Source organism: Leptonychotes weddellii, chromosome 3 (genome assembly GCF_054177405.1).
Source record: "Leptonychotes weddellii isolate Sample4059 chromosome 3, ASM5417740v2, whole genome shotgun sequence".
Classification (NCBI taxonomy): domain Eukaryota; kingdom Metazoa; phylum Chordata; class Mammalia; order Carnivora; family Phocidae; genus Leptonychotes; species Leptonychotes weddellii.
Genome location: NC_138371.1, coordinates 105,535,603 through 105,548,805, shown reverse-complemented (window position 1 = coordinate 105,548,805; position 13,203 = coordinate 105,535,603). Strand labels below are relative to the sequence as shown.

General features: G+C 38.8%; 1 protein-coding gene across 6 annotated transcripts in view; it reads right to left on the bottom strand.

Moving 5' to 3' along the window:
- Nucleotides 1–13,203, bottom strand: part of SGCG (sarcoglycan gamma) — a 119,626-nt gene that overhangs the window by 73,483 nt on the left and 32,940 nt on the right. For 2 of the 6 annotated variants that reach the window (XM_081814739.1, XM_081814740.1), the window contains exon 2: nt 2,894–3,005. The exons of the other annotated variants lie outside the window; for them this stretch is intronic. The gene's annotated coding sequence lies outside the window, so the exon portion shown is untranslated. The remainder of the gene's footprint in view (nt 1–2,893; nt 3,006–13,203) is intronic. 6 annotated transcript variants of the gene reach the window in all.

The following is a 13,203-nucleotide window of genomic DNA, read 5'->3' as shown; positions in this document are numbered from 1 at the left end:
ATACATATACTATTGAAAGATATGAATTTAGTGCCATTGTATTGGTAAGGTGACTATTATTGTATATTGTCTGTGTTCCTTTCTGGTCTATGTTGCTTTTAGGGTCTCTCTTTGCTTAGAGGACCCCTTTCAAGATTTCTTGTGGGGCTGGTTTCGTGTTTGCAAATTCCTTTAGTTTTTGTTTGTCCTGGAAGCTTTTTATCTCTCCTTCTATTTTCAATGACAGTCTAGCTGGATATAGTATTCTTGGCTGCATATTTTTCTCATTTAGTGCTCTGAATATATGCCAGTCCTTTCTGGCCTACCAGGTCTCTTTGGATAGGTCTATTGTCATTCTAATGTTTCTACCATTGGAGGTTACATATCTCTTCTCCCGAGCTGTTTTCAGGATTTTCTCTTTGTCTCTGAGACTCATAAGTTTTCCTATTAGATGTCGGGGTGTTGACCTATTTTTATTGATTTTGAGGGAAGTTCTCTGTGCCTCCTGGATTTTGATGCCTGTTTCCTTCCCCAAATTAGGGAAGTTCTCTGCTATAATTTGCTCCAATATATCTTCTGCCCCTCTCACTCTTCTTCTTCTTCTGGGATCCCAATTATTCTAATGTTGTTTCGTCTTATGGTATCGCTTATCTCTCGAATTCTGCCCTCATGATCCAGAAGTTGTTTATCTCTCTTTTTCTCAGCTTCTTTATTTTCCATCATTTGGTCTTTTATATCACTGATTCTCTCTTCTGCCTCATTTATCCTAGCAGTTAGCACCCCATTTTTGATTGCACCTCATTAATAGCCTTTTTGATTTTGATAGCCTTGGTTAGATTTTAGTTCTTTTATTTCTTCAGAAAGGGTTTCTCTAATAACTTCCATGTTTTTTTCAAGCCCAGCTAGTATCTTTAAAATCACCATTCCGAACTCTAGTTCTGACATCTTACTAATGTCTGTATTGATTAGGTCCCTGGCAGTTGGTACTGCCTCTTGTTCTTTTTTTTGAGGGTATTTTTCTATCTTGTCATTTTGTCCAGAGGAGAATAGATGACTGAGAACAAAATGCTAACAGGGAAACAATGAACCCAGAAAAATATATACTAAACAAATCAGAAGAGACCTGGAACTGGGGGAAAAGAAAGGAAAGAAAGAAAAAAGAAAAAAAAAAAGGAAAAAGAAAAAGATAAAAACAAACAGACAAAAAAACCCAGAATATTATTGGGCTCATGCATAGATCAGTGCCACACACTAGATTTTGGGTGTATTTTGGTCTGTTAGAAGAAAGTGCCTCCCAAAATTTTAAAGAAAGAAAAACTTATATATGTACAAAAATAAGGGTAAATACAATGAAGGGATAGAATATGACTGTAAAGATGAAAATTATAAAAGATTTTATAAAAGGAAGTGATAAGAAGTTGGTTGAAGGGCGCCTGGGTGGCTCAGTTGGTTAAGTGACTGCCTTTGGCTCAGGTCATGGTCCTGGAGTCCCAGGATCGAGTCCCACATCAGGCTCCCTGCTCAGCAGGGCGTCTGCTTCCCCCTCTGCCCTCTTCCCTCTCATGCTCTCTGTCTCTCATTCTCTCTCTCTCAAATAAATAAATAAAATCTTTAAAAAAAATAAAAAAATATATAAAATAAAAAAAATAGAAGTTGGTTGAAAAAAGAAGAAGAGGATTTTAAAAAAAAAGGGAGAGAATGTGATCAGGCAGGACACTAGAACAAAGCCATACACTAGAGATTTTGGGTATATTTTGGTCTGTTAGAGGAAACTGTATCCCAAAATTTTAAAGAGAGAACAACTTATATATACATGTTATATATATATATACATAAAACCAAAAATAAGGTTAACTACTATGAAGGGATAGAATATGATGATAAAAATGAAAAATAAAAATGATTTTTTAAAAAAGCAATGATAAGATGTTGGTTGAAAAAGGGAAAAAGAAAAATTAAAAAAAAAAGAAAGTTAAAGAAAAATTAACTTTGAAAGACTAAAGAATCATGGGAAAAAAGCCATGAATTCTATGTGCAGTATTCCCCCAGCGCTGAAGTTCTGCCGTTCTCGTTGATCCGTAAACTTGGTCTTGACTGGCTGTTCTTGTTGATCTTCTGGGGAAGGTGCCTGTTGCCGTGGTCCCCAAATGTCTTTGCCGGAGGCAGAATTGCCCCACCCTTGCCTGGTTCGGGCTAAGTAATCTGCTCGGGTTTGCTCTCGAGAGCTTTTGTTCCCTGCAAGCTCTCCGTACAGCCTTGGAGGCCAAGAGTGAAAATGGTGGCCTTCCAATCTCTGCCCCAGAGGAGCCAAGAACTTGGGGCCCTGCTCATCAGTGTGCCCCCAGAGAAAAGCAGTCAGTCACTCCTGTCTCCCTGGTCTCTGGCCGCACTCCGTGCTCACCCAGCCTGTGACCGAGCATTTCTATCTCTGGCACCCAACCCCGTGTGGAGTCTCCAAACCCAGCAGATCCCTGTGGTGAGCTCCCGCACCCCTGCTCCTCCTCAGGGAGGAAGGGGAGTCTCCCCGGATCTGCCACTTGTTGGGTCCCTGCTGGAGGAGCAGTGGCCTGACTGTGCTGCGGATCACAGTTTATGGCAACCCCGGGCTGAGAGTCTGCTCCTCGGCTCCATCTCTGCAGCCGGCTTCCCCACTCCCACCCCTGGGAGCTCTGCCACACTCAGGCACCCCTGGTCTTTCTGTGACCCCGAGGGTCCCGAGACCACACTGTCCCCGCGAGGGTTCCACCCCTCACTTAGCCACTGGAGTGACGTCCCTCAGTGGAGCCGACTTCTAAAAGTTCCGATTTTGTGCTCCATGGCTCTATCACTTGCCAGAAGTGGCTGACGGAGGCCCCCTCCCCCGCCATCTATCCTCCTGAATATCGCCTTGGATTCACTTCTCCGCATGTCCTACCTTTCAGAAAGTGGTCGCTTTTCTGTTCAGAGTGTTGTTGCTATTCTTTTCTTCGATCTCCTATTGAGCTCATAGGTGTTCAGAATGGTTTGATCCCTATCCAGCTGAATTCCTGGGACCAGATGAAATTTAGGTCTCCTACTCCTCCGCCATCTTGCTCCACCCCCGGTCTAACATTGTTCTTAAACAATGACTGTGGATGAGGAGCTAATTCCAAAGGGGATCCATGCTAAGTAGATAGAAATAAAACTGTTGTCTTTACTGTTAAAGCATTTTCAGAAAAGACCTATTAGAAAGAGGACTAGTAATATATAAATATGAGATCTCTAGGATTTTATTACTGAAAGAATATTAACAAAGACAAACTATGTAAGACTAGAAAAACAGTCCGTGACTCCTGGGGATAGCAATTCTGCTTTTACCACCATTTGCCCTGGCAGACAGCAGAAACTCACAAATATTTACAGCCCCAGCTCCATTTCTCCACTCCTTCCAGAAAAACTCCTTGAGTGGGTCGACTCTACCCACTGTCTCTCTATCTATGCGTCTTCCTTCTCTCTAGAAGTCAATTCCAGACAGGCTTTCACACCTACCACCCACTGAACTTGCTTTTGCAAGCTCCCCAATGACCTCCATGTTGCTAAGCAAAGTGTGCATTCACATGACCTAGGGTCAGCACATGCCAAATAGTCATTGCCTCCACTTCCACTAGGTTTCCAGAAACGCTACTTGCAATGGCGATTGCTTCTTATTCTCATTTGCTGCTTCCTCCTCATCTCCCAGCCTCAGACTCAGCCCTTAGACTACTTCTCTTCATTTGCATTTACCCCCAGTTGTGGATGCATCTTTTTTTTTTTTAAGATTTATTTATTTACTTTAGGGAGAGAAAGAGATGGAGGGAGGGACAGAGAGACAGAGAGAACATGAGTGGGGGTAGGGGCAGATGGAGAGAAGCTCAGTGGGGAGCCTGACTTAGGGTTCAATCTCACCACCCATGAGATCATGACCTGAGCTGAAACCAACAGTTGGACGCTTAACCAACTGAGCCACCCAGGTGCCCCTTGAATGCATCTTTAAGATGAAGACTCCCCATTTCTTAGCACAGACTCACCTTGAACTCAAGATTCCTATACCCAACTAGAAATCTCAAACTTCACATGTCCCAGCCAAAACTGACCTCATCTTCCCAACCTGCTCCTTGTAAAATTTTCCCCATCTCACTAACTGGGGAAGAGGAAACTGGGGAAAGTGGTCTGTCTAGTTTATGAGTTACCCCACTTTTTAAAAAAGATTTTATTTATTTTAGGGACAGAAAGAGAGAGAGTGCATGGTGGGAATGGGCAGAGGGACAGGGAGAGAGAAGCTCAAGCAGACTCCAGCACTGAGTGTAGAGCCTGATGCAGGGCTGGATCCCATGACCCTGAAATCATGACCTGAGCCGAAACCAAGAGTTGGATGCTTAACCAACTGAGCCACCCAGGTGCTCCATGAGTTATCCCACTTTTGTGCACCTATTTTGCTAACTGCCTAAGAGACTGGATCCCATTTCCTCAGCTGAACATACTGACTCCAGGCTCACTTTCAGAAGCTAATGACCTGTTTTCTTGTCCTTCCTGATTTGAGCGCTACTTACAATTACTTCTGCTCCCACATCTGGTTTTTTCCCCCCAGCTTATTTCTTACTCTACCATGTTTTATGATTGCCCACATTAAGTATTTTGGTTAGCCTGCTATTGCTATTTCTCAGTGTTGATTACGTTGCATAAAACAAGGATTTTACTCTAGATAGGTATGATTTAAATGACTAGGCGGAACACGCAATTTAAATTTTTTTCTAAAAAATCAATTTTGTTAATTAATAAGTTATTAGCTTATAGTCCTCATAGTTCATGGTGCCTTTCATTTTTATTTGATACTGTGTATTATGTTTCTGCTAGAAGAGACTTTCAGAGGCTATCTGGGTCAGCTAGCTTCCTTCAGATATTTATTATTATCAGCACTGGGAAGGATACCAATTCTTCAACACTTTGACGTCAGACAACAGCAAAGCAGCATTCGTGCTGGCAAGAAATTGTGCTGGAACAATGCAGAGTACTTTACAATCTATTTATAAGCCCTTTACCAAAAAATTAATGAAATAATGCTTTATCTTAGAACTTAAAATCTGTATTCCAAGACAGAGAATTTTGAGTTTTACTACATGTTGAATAAAAATTACCTTTAGAGACCCCTTTATTTTTAAAAATAATTTATGTTATTGGGGCACCTGGGTGGCTCAGTCGGTTAAGCGTCTGCCTTTGGCTCAAGTCATGATCCTGGGGCCCTGGGATAGAGCCCCACATTGGGCTCCTTGCTCTGCAGGGAACCTGCTTCTCTCTCTTACTCTGCCTGCTGCTCCCCCTGCTTGTGCTCTCTCTCTGTCAAATAAATAAATAAAAGAAACTTTCTTTAAAAAAATAATTTGTTATCATTAAAAATTTATACTTCTTTCCCTGTTAACCATTTCTCAAAGTTGGTGGTGGTGTACTTAATTTTGGTTGGTTTTAAATGTTTCTCTCAAATATAGTTATCAAAATTTTAATGGGGATTCAGACATGAAGCATAATACATTTTTGCATGAATACCAGTTTTTATATGCTTTGAATTCATGGTTCCCTATTTATTATTAAAATAAAACCACCTTATAGATAAGAATTCTGTCTTCTATATTCTTTGATTCTTGTCATGGGACATAATATAGTGAATTGAGCACTGTGTCTACTAAATAGATGTTGTTAAATGACATTCTTAATTTCAAGGGTCATTTATGGACATGCCTAATTTGGATAGGCTATTGCCAGGAGTTTGAGACATAGAAATCATAAATACATAGATGATGTTGAAAAGGAGCCAAAATGATTTTTTTTAAAAAGTAGATTTGAAAACAACTAAACAGACCCTTTAGAAATGAGAAATTCAGTTCTATTTTAAAATTCAAAAATGAGTTATATAGCTTGAAGTTTTCAGACATATAAAGTCTATATTTTATATTTATCCAACAGATATGTAAGAAGATAAATCTTAGAAAACATGACAGTGTGGTAAAGATATGGGAAATGTGGAGGGAAATCTGAAGGAAGAGATGGTCTAAATGTGTCCCACTGGAGCTCCAGGGGAGTAACAGGAGAAAATATAGGAAAGACAATGATTAAAGGGTAACTGTGAAGAATTTTCTCTAATTGAAGATAAATTAGGCTGAAAACAGATACTGACTCCTGAGCTGGATAAATTAATTGAAATGTATTAAATAATTCTGAATCCGGAGAACATCAAAAACAAAGAAGCCTCATGACAAGTATGGGTCCCAGGTTCAACCTTGTAAATGTGGTCATGCTGCAAAATTAATGAACTCATCCCAGTGAGGGCCTCTATATAGGAGAGTCTGGCAGAGAGTTCAAATCCATCCTTTTTCCAGCTAGCACTTCTTGGAAGGGCACCTGTTGGGAATGATCCTGAGCCCTTGGGCCTGCACAGTGATTCCAAGAAGGAAGGGAAGGAGGAAGGAGCAGTGATTCCAAGAATATCCCAGTTAAACTATTCTTGGAAGAATAATCTAGATTATTGGTGATAAGGGCCCCATTTACTGGTGTTGCTTATTCCCAGCCCAACACACATAACACCACCCATCCTTTTACCCCAAAGGAGATGAAAACTTCAGCTACTCCTCAACAATGGGGCAGGAGCAGAGGACAGTCACCATCCATCATTTATGTTATAACTGAACTCCCATAATTATAGGCGCATTATGGTGGGGTATTGCTGTAACACTACACATATAAAATTATATTCACAAGGAGGCTGTAGAAATGCTAGACTTGTATGCATCTAACAAACATCCTGATATTCCTACCTTCATGTATATCTATTTATCTGTATACATGAAATAAAAACTAAATAAGTTCAAAAAATAATGAAGCAAGCCATTATCATAGTGGAAGATTTTAGCATACGTCTATTGATAGATCAAGTCCTCTAAAATGAGTGGCATTATATGAAACTTGGACAATACAATTGAAATGTGTTTAAATGGACATATAGAGAGCCCAACTGGGAAGTGCTTATGCTTTACAAGCATACATGTAACAGCTGCAAAATCTGATAACCTACTAGTTCACAAGGAAGTATGAAGAAATGCCACTGGATTTGTTTCATAAAAATTCTTTGCTCTGTTGATAATATAGTAAAATTATAAGTGCATTACACAATGATGGGTAAAACAAAAACCAAAGTCTTTGAAATACGTTAAGAGGACTGGGATTGAGGCTTGATGATCACACTCACTCAGACACACACAGATGATTCAGATTATGTTTTCCTGCCATAACCACAAGGCAAGGGGTAGAGGAGGTCCAATGGGCACAGCTACCCAGCCATCTTCTTTTCTCCCAGGGAGATTCATCTGAGTGTTAGGGATAGAGCTCTGCTTTGAGTTAGGTCCTGCCAGGCCACAGGGCAGGCTGACTGGGGGCTTTCCAAACCTCTAATATCACCCATCATGTCAATCGAAAAACTGCAGGAAAATTATTTTTGACAGTCTCAAAACTGCCTTTCATATCATAGAATGTAGCTCTGATGTCCAAGCAGTATAATTTCTTATTACGCAGCAGGTGCTATCATGTTACATCATCCATTAAAATGACAAGGCAACTCACAAGAGTAGTCAACTGCAAGAGTATATATGGCCAGTAGGAGTTATGTGCACATAACAGGCAATTGCTGAGTATGCACTGGACAAATGGATGTATAGAGAGTGGGACTTACTGGATAAAAAGCATTGTTTTGTGCTTCAGTATGAAAAATGAGATCATGACAAAAGGACAAATAGAGAAAGGAGAATAGAGTCTAAAACAAGCCCCCACACAGAGGTGATAAATGAATAAATGGAAAGTGAGAAATAAGAGCTATCCAGTATATATGGACCACTCTTCCAGGGAAGGAGGAAGTTAGTGTGCTTATCAGTTAAAGGGGACTAGGTCATGCTAGCACTGCGAACCATGGGACGGAAAAGTTCTCCCTCCATTTGCTTTCAGACTTCCAAAAGATAGCTAATTCCCATGTTAATTAGCTAATTCTCACTATTTCCAGCCTCCCTGTTTGCATCATAACTCACATCACTCTGACTAGGTGCAAACATTTAGGAAAACAAAGAGTAATGGGGAGGAGTCTGCCCCAAGAAAAATTCAATGGCTCATAATAAATTGGGGAAAACATTTGTCTTAAAGATAAGGCAAGGTTGATACCCTTAAAAAATACAAATAATCCAGTAACACTTGAGCAAAGCCATGCACTTACACCAAGGAAACATAAATGACCAATAATACCCACAGTAAAAAGTTCAGCTTCACTGTAAACCAAGGGAATGCAGATAAACACAAGTGCTGGAGTAGTTTGCAAAGACTAAGGGAGATTTAAAAAGTGATTAGTAGCCAATATCGGCAAAGTGTTTGAAAAACGAACATGGTACCCCTCTGCTGGTGAGCTTGAAAGTGAACGTAATCCTTCTAGACAGGTACTTGGCACTATGCACCAAGGACCTCAAACACAGTAATTTCAATTCTGGAAACTTAGTCCAAAGAAGAAACAATTAGGAACTAAAATGAAGATGTATGTTTCAGGATTATGTATTGTAGCATTATCTATCATGGTGAAAAACTAGACACTAAATAAATGATGAAGAGTAATGAATTCATTGGATTCTTACAGTATGACAGAATTAACTGCTTGGAAGCAAAACAATATCCTAGGGAAATGCTAATGATAGAGTGTCAAATGAAAAAGAAATACATATTAAAATGTACATGCCTAGAAAAAAGTAAAATTTAAAAATTGTTAATAATAATTTCCCCCATACTCTACTTTTTTCATTGAAAATTGCATTTCCCAAATATTTTTCTCTATTTTTTCAGATTTACAGAATTTTTACAAATCTATCTTTTGATATATATATTCTTTTGATAATACTAAAGTTAGTAATAAATTCACCATACTCATCCCAACTATGACTATAACATAACTTGAAGAATAGATCTGCTTTATCTTTTAGTCAAGCTGCTCAGCATTGGACACCTAAATACAGCAAAGTACGTGGATTATAATGATCAATTTTATCCAAAGTCACAATCATTTATGCCCATATTCCCATATTATAAATACACACACACACAAACACACACAGATTAGAAAGGTCATCAGATTGTTCTCTCTTCTTTACAATAGGACTGACTTTTAAAATAAAATGGCAAACTCTGCCATTTAAAAAAAAATTCTTTACAAAATACACCAAACCAAGAGAATAAATGCTCTTCAAGTAGCTAAGAGACCTAAATGGGGAAGAAACTTATTTAAATGAACGAATGACTCTAAGGAAAAAGAAAACCTCAAACCCACGGTCATACAAATGTTAGGTAATAAAACTGGTTTCAAATGTCATATTTTGTTTCATAGTTCCGATGTAGGCTTATTTTAAAACAGTGTGAGGTTTATAAAGGTGGGCAATTCAAACATACTTTTCTTAGTGTTTTGTTCTTGTTTTTATTAAATAAACTCAGAAATTGGAGACTTTTACAGTGTCATTATATAGTATTTGCCTAAGGAGTAATATTAACATCCAGAAATTGAAGTTGGCAGAGATCAGACACAGAATAGTGATTAAGCAAGAACAGTACTCATGTCAATTAGAAGTGTGCGCATTCAAGTATCATTACAAAGACTGCCACATTTGGAGACCTGGTTTCTTAACCAGAACCAGGTGTTATTTGATACCAAATATGCTCCCCTTCTTGGCATGGTTTATACCTACTATTTACCTCTGATTTAGTGCATGTACATCAAGTGCAGAGAGACAAATTAGTAGTTAGCTGCAGCAAGAGCTAAGGAAATGTTAACAAAATGCTATACCGTGGAGCTGCTGGAAGCCCAAAAGCGACCCCCTGTCTCCCTGTTGAAGGTCAATCAGTGGCCTCCTGCTGCACTTCATACTAAGCTCCACTCCACTGGTGCATCCAGCCTTCCCAGTTCCATCTCATCCCACTCTGCCCTTCTCAACACTGGTTTCCTTCCATCTCTCAAACAGACTAAGCTCTTTCTATTTCGTAGCCTTTGTACATGTTCTTCCTTCTGACTGACAATTTGGTCCGTACCACGTGGCGGCCATTTCTGTCTTAACTTAAAGGGTCTTTCGAGAGCACCCCCACTTCTGTGTATCTTGTGTCCTGTCCTAATTTACAACTGAGTCCTCGGTATTTCTTTCATGGTATTTCTCAGGGTGGATAAGGATACCTTTATTTGTTTACTTTGTATTGTCTATTCCTTTTTAGACTCTTACCTCCATGAGGGCAGGAAGGATACTTTGTTCACTGTCATGAACCCAGCACCTAGAGTAGTACCTGCCAAGGAGCAGGTACTCCATTATATGTAATTGTTGCAGGCAGGGAGGTCAAATAAAATGTATTCTCATCTATAATGTATTTGTGGAATAGATTTCCATGTCTAGGAAACAGCATTATGATTGCAAATATAAGCCATTCCCTCTTTATCCAGACATCCTATTATCTCTCTTACCCATTCTTTAACTGACATCCTACCAACGTCAACAGAAATTCTGTGAATAGGTAGGAAAAGAACTGGAACATATCAAACAAAAGGGGGAAATGATGGATTTACACATCATTATTTTCCAGACCCTTTCATTGGCATAATGAGATGACGGATGCATATGTTATAATTCATAGGCTGACACTTCCCTCATTTCACATCTCAGCAATCCTTCATATGACTTCATTTGCTAGCATCAATGTTAATCATAAGCACTCTTTGTGTCTGAACAGTGCATTTCAAGGGTCAAGATCATATAAAGTTCTACCCTGATAAGATAAATGAGTTGGATTTGGGAGGAAGATTAGTAATCAAAAAGCACTGTTTCTCAAATAATACAATATATGTTAAAAAAAAAAAAAGAAGAAGATAGCAGGAGGGGAAGAATGAAGGGGGGAAATTGGAGGGGGAGAAGAACCATGAGAGACGATGGACTCTGAAAAACAAACTGAGGGTTCTAGAGGGGAGGAGGGTGGGAGAATGGGTTAGCCTGGTGATGGGTATTAAAGAGGGCACGTTCTTCATGGAGCACTGGGTGTTATACACAAACAATGAATCATGGAACACTACATCAAAAACTAATGATGTAATGTATGGTGATTAACATAATAAAAAATTTTTAAAAAAGCACTGTTTCTACTTTTGCTTTTCAACTATAGAATCTTAAGTATTTCCCTTTTGCTTTCATATAAACCAGACTGAGTTCTAAAGACATGCCTTACTTAGTTCTAGGACAAAAACTTCGTGATGATCAATTCTGTCAACTGGTCAATTCACCTGGCCCAGCAGGCTTATCCTCACAGCAGAGACTCCTGATCACCTTAGTCTCAGGACACGTTCTGACTTCTGGTGGAATATGTTCGAAGAGCTTTCTGAGAGGGGTTTGGGGCTTTGTCACCTGGTTCTGTCCGTGAGATGCAGCCCACAGACCCACATGTCTTTCTTTTTTTTTTTTTTTTTTAAAGATTTTATTTATTTATTCATGAGAGACAGAGAGAGATAGGCAGAGGGAGAAGCAGGCTCCCAAGGAGCAGAGAGCCCGATGCGGGACTCAATCCCAGGACCCTGGGATCATGACCTGAGCCGAAGGCAGACGCCCAACCATCTGAGCCACCCAGGCGCCCCCCACATGTCTTTCTAACCTCTGCACCTGCTCCCTGGAAATTGTGGAGTTCCCCCTACTGTTTTATCTTCTCTTCCTTCTTCACAGTGGCATTCCTTCCCCAAATTCTACTCCAACCTGTGACCCCACTAAAGCTCTGCGGAAATCATGGACAAGATTTACTTGGAGACTCTTAGTTCCTTACAATTAAGACTCCTGAATGAAAGTGGAGGAGAAAGGTATGATATTATTTGATTGTGGCTTATCTCCTTGTCTTTAAAATATTTACTTCTTTGATTTTGATGGTCCAAAATGAACACGAGGATTTATTTTTTGATTTAATATGTAGTCTTTTAGGAAACAATATATGGTTATCTTTTCTTCCCACCAGTTCTTGTTCAATTTGTGTTTTGTCAAATCACTCAGAAACTACTGACAAATATGTGGACTATTTCATTGCATAGCATTTTCCTAATGTTATATCAACACCAAAGGATCACCAAATATAGAGTTTAATTATGCAGTTTTTCAAGAAGTTTTTTTTTTAACATAGAAAGTGTTCACTGGGCTGTTTATTGGCGTCTTAACTTATACATGCTTTCCTAATATCATGGGTAATATAATAGTTTCCTTCTAAGTCCCCTAATGCTTACAATTGAGATTCCCAGAGTTCTTATGGACCACCTAATGCCTGGACCCACTGGCGTCTTTCTCACAACAGGTGGAATGTAAGGCTTACTGGTGAATTACAGGTATTTGATGTCATGAGAATTATAAGTTTCATAAATGTTATTATGCCTCTGATTACTATCATTATTCCAAACACACCATTTTAATATCTTTGGACACCTAACATTCACAATCAATCCAGTTAACCTTATAACATTTACTCTGATATACCCCCATATATATTTATAAATCTTACATATGTAGAGGCCTTTATTTCCCTGAAATTTGCCATCATAGCTCCAAAGGTAAAATGCACTGTTCCTAGAAAAATGATTAGCACACAGTGTTATACTTGCTGTTATTATACGCTAAGTACAAAATTCATGGTCTTTTGACTTTAAAGTCAGATCAAACTAGTATTTTGAAGAATACGTATTTATGGAATGTGATGGTGCCACACCTTGACAAGGTTCTGGAAACTATTATTATAGATACAACCCATAATATGGAATATGGTTGTATAGATACAACCCATATCAGAAAAGCTCTATATTATTAATAGAATCAATCAAAACTCAAATACCTATTTATTAAAATTATTATATGAATGATTCATTTATGTATTTTCTATGAAATATTTATTTTATGATTTTGTTCCTTTAAAATGTTTTGATAACAGAATATGATTTAATCAAAGTAATCACCAAAATAATAATGACCTTTAATTTGTCTGTATTGAGAGTAAAGGGATAATTAGTCAAAGTTAGCCCCTATTTAAGGTGGAATTATCCTGCCATCTCTGTGGTAGCTTTAACTTAATCCTCTACTTATGAACCCAAGCAAATTAATCTGAAATGCAAATTGTTCTCTCCTGTCTCCAGTTTCCTAGCTTACTCAACATCCAAAA